The 5915-nt window shown below is 41.6% G+C and overlaps 1 non-coding gene across 1 annotated transcript; it reads left to right on the top strand.

Annotated features, from left to right (window-relative positions):
• The first annotated feature begins 5139 nt into the window (after window positions 1-5139).
• LOC123838047 (U6 spliceosomal RNA) lies at window positions 5140-5248 on the top strand. Its single transcript, XR_006789387.1, has one exon. It is a non-coding gene; the product is annotated as a U6 spliceosomal RNA (small nuclear RNA).
• The last annotated feature ends 667 nt before the right edge of the window (window positions 5249-5915 follow it).

Genomic DNA, 5915 nt, shown 5'->3' with positions numbered 1-5915 from the left:
ACTGGAAACCTTACCAACAACATAACTGTGAACTAACAAGTATTATGTATATGTATTATATATGGTGCTCTTACAATAAAGCAAGCTAGAGAGAAAAGTGTTTTTAAGAAAATCATAAGGAAGAGAAAATGCATTTATAGTACTAGTTATATATTTATTGAAAAGTTCTGTGTATAGGTAGGCTGGGCCAGCCAAGGGGTAGCAGCGGTGGTGGGCCTGCCCACAATGGTGATGTTCCTGTGCTTGCTGGCCTCAGCTCTGCAGCATCAGCTGTTTGGGGGCCCACAGGTGGCAACAGAAGTCTGGAGGTACAGTACAGTTGCCCCATCTACCTAGAAGTATACCACCAGCCTGTAGACATTGGCAGCTGTGGCTACTAGTGAGTGCCTGAGGTTCCAGGAGGCCACAGACCCAGGGCAGCACATGAGGAGGGATCCATGGCCAGCCCAGTAGGGGCCTGAAGCTCCCAGCTGCCCCTGAGCAGCTTCCAGAGACTAGGGCATGAAGGATCAAGAGCTCAGACTCCCTATACAATGTGGTCCTTGCCCTCTAGGCTGTTCCTTTGTTCAGCCTAGCCTCCTGCCAGTCCCAAGCACTGGACCCAACCACCCTGTTGGCACACAGGGAAACTTGCAGATCTGCCTGGTCCTAGGACTCCCAGGGGCTGCTGACAGCCTTGGTAGGCCTCCATGAGTACTCAGGGAGCAGCAGGTGGGGTCTCTGCACCAGTCACCTTTTGATCTGATCCTGTGGAGACTCAGGTGTGCAGTGGTAAGTAAACATTTGTGGCCTTGCTGTCAACTCTTAAAAAAAAATCCACATTTAAGTTGATCTAGGAAGTTCAAACTGGTGTTTTTCAAGGGTCAACTGTATTTCCTTTAGCCATTTTTTTTTTAAAGATTTTATTTATTTATTTATTTGAGAGAGAGAGAGAATGAGAGACAGAGAGCATGAGAGGGAGGAGGGTCAGAGGGAGAAGCAGACTCCCTGCCGAGCAGGGAGCCCGATGCGGGACTCAATCCTGGGACTCCAGGATCATGACCTGAGCCGAAGGCAGTCGCTTAACCAACTGAGCCACCCAGGCGCCCCCTTTAGCCATTTTTTAAAAGATAAGTCTGCTAGCAACAAGATTCTTAAGTTTTCCTTTTGAGAATGTCTTCATTCTCCTTTCATTCTTGAAGACTTTTGTAAGATACAGAATTTACTGTTGACAGTTTTTGTCTTTCAGCACTTGAAAAATGTGCAACTTCCCTCTGGCCTTCATGGTTTCGGATGAGAAATCTGTTTTTATTTGAATTTGTGTTCCCTTATGGGTGATGTGTTTTTTCTCTCTGGTTGCTTTGATGACCTTGTCTCTACCTTTTAGAAGTGTAATTATGATGTGTTGTGGCATGGATGTCTTTGGGCTTATCATCTTTGGAGATTGTTCAACTTTGTAAATATCTTTCACAAACTTGAGAAATTTTCAGCCATTATTTTTTTTTTGAATTCTCTTTTATTCCAACTCTTTTTCCACTCTCCTTCTGGGACTCCAATGACATGAATTTGGTGATTTTGTTATTGTCCCACAGTTCCCTGAGGGTCTGTATATATTTTTTCCTATTTTCTGTTTTTCATATTGAATAAATTCTCTTAATTAGTCTTGAAGTTCATCGATTTTATCCTCTGTTATCTCCACTCTATTATCAAGCCCAACCAGTGAGGTGTGTTGTTTTGTTTTGTTTTTTAATTTCTATTATTTTATCTTTCAGCTCTATAATTTCAACTTGGTTCTTTTTAATAATTTCTATTTCTTTGTCAATATTTTCTATTTTTCATTTGTTTCAGGAGAATTTGTAATTGTTCATTAAAGCATTTTTACAATAACTCCTTAGGATCTTTGTCAGATAATTCCAATATCTGTTTCATCTCTGTGTTGGTGTTGGTTGATTACCTTTTTTCATTCAAGTTGTGCTTTTCCTGGTTCTTGGTGTGGCCAGTAATTTTCATTGTATCTTAGACATTTTGATTACTATCTTAAGAGTCTCTAAATCTTATTTAAGTCTTATTTTAGCAATCAGTCACCCTGTTTAGATTTAGCACTCAGATCTGGCTTAACTTTTGTAGGCTATGGTTCCAATGATTACTTAATTTCTTGAGATTTTGTAATGCCTCTTTGATGTGCTTTGTTTATCTGGTGCCACTGGAGCTCCCAGTAGGACAACCAAAAATATCTCCAGACATTTCCAAAAGTCGCTTGGGAGAATATCACCCCGAGTTGAGGAGCATTGCTCGAAAGAAGCCAGAAGAATTCAATGTCCCCAGTGTGGGACAAGCCATGATCCTGTGGGGAGGGGAGAATACATTCTCCCCCAAAGCCTCATGGGAGAACTTTGGGATCCCAGACTGTGGTTGTGTGTCCTAACTCCTCTGGCCTGGGACAAGGAAAAGGCTTGATTTGCCTCCTACTACATCTGCTCAAACTTGTACTCAGGGATGATACTGACAATGCCTCCTATAATGAAACAGGATTTGATTTCTTGTATAACCCAGCTCAAAGGCTAATCTAGCCCAAACAAACAAGTGGTCTTTATTATGAAATTGCAGCTATGAAGTTTCAAGGTGAAATCCTCTTAGCATTACATATATATGTATGCATATTTGTATTTTCTGCTTTAAGACATGCTGCCAAAGATCGTTATCAGATACATCCTTTTTGCTTGTTAGTTGGTTTTCTCCTTATTTCTACATTGCTGAGATGACATCACATGACCTTTTGAAAGTTTTGCTTTTCTGTCTGGAAACGTAGGGCAGTGTTTCATAAAAGTGAGGAAAAGGTTGCTATGCTTTAAAAAATCCCCTTAACTTAAAAAAAAGAAAGAGGAAAGAAGAAGAAAGAAAGAAAGAAAGAAAGAAAGAAAGAAAGAAAGAAAGAAAGAAAGAAAGAAAGAAAGAAGAAAGAAAGAAAGAAAGAAAGAAAGAAAGAAAGAAAGAAAGAAAGAAAGAAAGAAAGAAAAAGAAAGGAAGAAAGAAAGAAAGAAAGAAAGAAAGAAAGAAAGAAAGAAAGGAGAAAAAAGAAAAAGCTGCCAGATTGTTTATTGCAGAGTTGACTCATTTGGCCAAAAGGAGTTGTTTTGGCTAATCATTTACTCAGCTGCCCTCTGAATAGAAATGCCATCCTCAAACTGTATGAAAATTAAATGAAACCTCACAGAATACTTGTTTACCAAATGGCTGAAGTTTAAGGTCAAATCTGTTGGCCCCCTTGGCATTTTCTGCATGCCAAGCAAGTCTGAATTATTACATATTAATTATTCAGCTCGAATTGCTTCACATTATCTGGTTGGTGGAGGTCTATGATCATTAAGCAATTGCCACCATCCTCCTCCAGAACATTCGTGGCATTTGGGGCTACTAAAAGTAAATCCAGTATGTCTTGGAGTCCAAAATAAATCACACGCCAGTACAGAATAAAATTAGCCTCTCTCTCTTACCTTCAACAAAGGTAGATTTCTTTGAAACATGGCCTGCTCAGGATAAGAATGTTTTATAGACTGTGAGCTCCTGGAGATAGAAGTACAGCTGGGTTCTCACCTGGCTGGAGGAAATGTCTCCTTCTGGACCTCAACTTTGGCACCAACCCTTTGTATCCTTGTCTTGAAAGAGGTAAGAGCTTTTGTCCACAATATTCTGCCTATTCCCCTTCTTTGCCCACCTTCCACAAGTCAGAGGGACTCTTGTTGAAAGGGTTTGGAAAAGTCCTAATAGGGAATAAATGAAGCACAGCCACCTGTCTTCAAGGCTGTCCTCAAACCATGAGGCCTCCTTGCCAATGAATTTACTTGAAGTGCTGGGAAACTGACTTTTTCCCCCTGTTTTTGGAAACAATGATTACTTCACTGAAGGCCTGATGACATCCTCCCCCACCATAGTAGTAACATGAAAAGAGTTTTTACATAGTTTTTTGGCTCTTACTTGGCATCAGTATGAGCATCTCTGGTTCTATCAATCTGGTTGTAACTTTGAAGGTGAAGACTGGCTTAGGAGCTCAGAAAGAATGTACTGGGTCTAGAAGCCCTGAGATCAAGGGCCAAGTAGAAAAATCCAGCCCTCAGTCCTGACACTGCTGTGGTTCTGTTGTCTGCCATCAGTGATATCATTGTGGGGATGTTATGAGAAAGAGGGTGACAGAGGAAATGTCTGCAAGCTGTTGGATGATTTCAATGGCTCTCAAATTATTGTTATTTTGGTGAGGCTGCCAGCCTGCAGCTTAATGTTGGCTTCTAAAGAAGTGTGACCTCCAAAGCGAAGTGAGGTATATTTTCACACAGTGGTCAAGAGTGTGAGTTCCCAGGTCAGTGTGCCCTATTTCAAATTCTGGTTTCACTTCTTCCCACCTGTGTGCCTGTGAGCAAGTTAATGAAACTTTCTTGTCTCAGTTTCTTCAACTATAAAGTGGGGATAATAATAGTGCACAATTCATAGTGTTGCCATGCAGGATGAATGAAACAGTAAATGTGAAGTGCTAAGGATAGAGCCTATAAGGTAGTAAGTACTCAATAAGCATTAGGTCTTATCATAGAAAGTACTTGGAAAATATCTGTCCTCACAGTCACCACCTGATCAGAATGGCCATCTGGACCAGAAGTACCTCACCACTAGGAAGTATGTCTGCAGTAGCAACTTTTGCTATGTATCTTTGGTGAACGGCATGGTAGAGGTGCCTAGTCTATCAACAGGTTCTCCATTGCAAGCAGCCTAACTTCTTTCCAAAAAACATTGATGGGAACAACTTTCAAATGTATTTCAGAATTGTCTTAAGGGCAACATTAGCTTTTAAACTGAAGAAAAGTTATTACCCTTGACCTGGGGATTTCCATTCAGACTGTAATGACCCATAATTTCCCAATGCCCCTGCTAAGTTTGTTAGGAACTGAAAAGGGCAACTGAAATTGACCTAAAGTCCAATGTTGGTGAATTATCACTATCTTTCTCCTTGAGAGAGAAACAGAGAGAGAGAGAGAGAGCATGTGCTGGGGGTGGGGGAGGCAGGTTCATGTGGGCAAGGAAGGGTAGGGGGAAAAGCAAACACTCAGTGTTGAACTGGTGTCTTTGTTTTAATCAAGGGGAGTGCTAAGTGATCATCAGAAATGTCTTCTAGTGCTCCCTTCTGCAGCACATATGCTAAAACTGGAATGATACAGAGAAGATTAGCATGGCCCCTGCACTAGAAATGTCTTCTGGTAGCAGAGAGAAATATGGAAACAATTCAAGTATGCCTTACCATTTACGAAATTTTGAAGCTTGAGAAAACTGATTTTGAATACATAGCCCAAATACTATCTAGATAGAAGTATTTCCTTCTAAAGAAATGAGATAGTAGGAGTAATTGTTGGTTAATGATGAAGGTAAACGTGCATGATCCTAATGGACTACACAGAGGCCTGGGGGGAGTCCTAAGAGTTCTCTGTGTCTGTGAGGTAGAGAAATGGCCCTCAGCACCTCAGAGTTCACAGACAGGGAAGAAAAGAGAAGACACTGCTTGGCCTTCTAGTTTCTCTGTCCTTCCACCTCATTCCCAGCTCAGCAGGGTGACACTGGGAAGCTGAGTTATGGATCATTGCCCAGCCCCACAGAAAAGGGAGTCCTGTATCCATGCCCAGAGTTCCTGAGATGGTGCTCTGTGAGCCCCCTCAGTGAGCTCCCCTTGAACAGACCACAAAAGAATGTTCCAGCCTCTCATCCTGGATGGGTGCTATGGACTCAGTGTCAAAATTCACATATTGAAACCCCAGCCCCCAAGGTGATGGTATCTGGGGATGGGAGCCTTTGAAAAGTAATTAGGTCATGAGGATAGAGCCCTCATGATGGGATTGGAGCTCTTATAAGAAGAGACTGGAGAGAGTTTGTTTCCTGTCTCTGCTCTCTGCTATGTG

This window comes from Mirounga angustirostris, unplaced genomic scaffold (assembly GCF_029215605.1).
Source record: "Mirounga angustirostris isolate CCGP_5_RB_7025 unplaced genomic scaffold, mMirAng1.0.hap1 SCAF_8, whole genome shotgun sequence".
Taxonomy (NCBI): Eukaryota; Metazoa; Chordata; class Mammalia; order Carnivora; family Phocidae; genus Mirounga; species Mirounga angustirostris.
The sequence above is the reverse complement of the archived record's forward strand: the minus strand, read 5'-3'. Positions and strand labels throughout refer to the sequence as shown.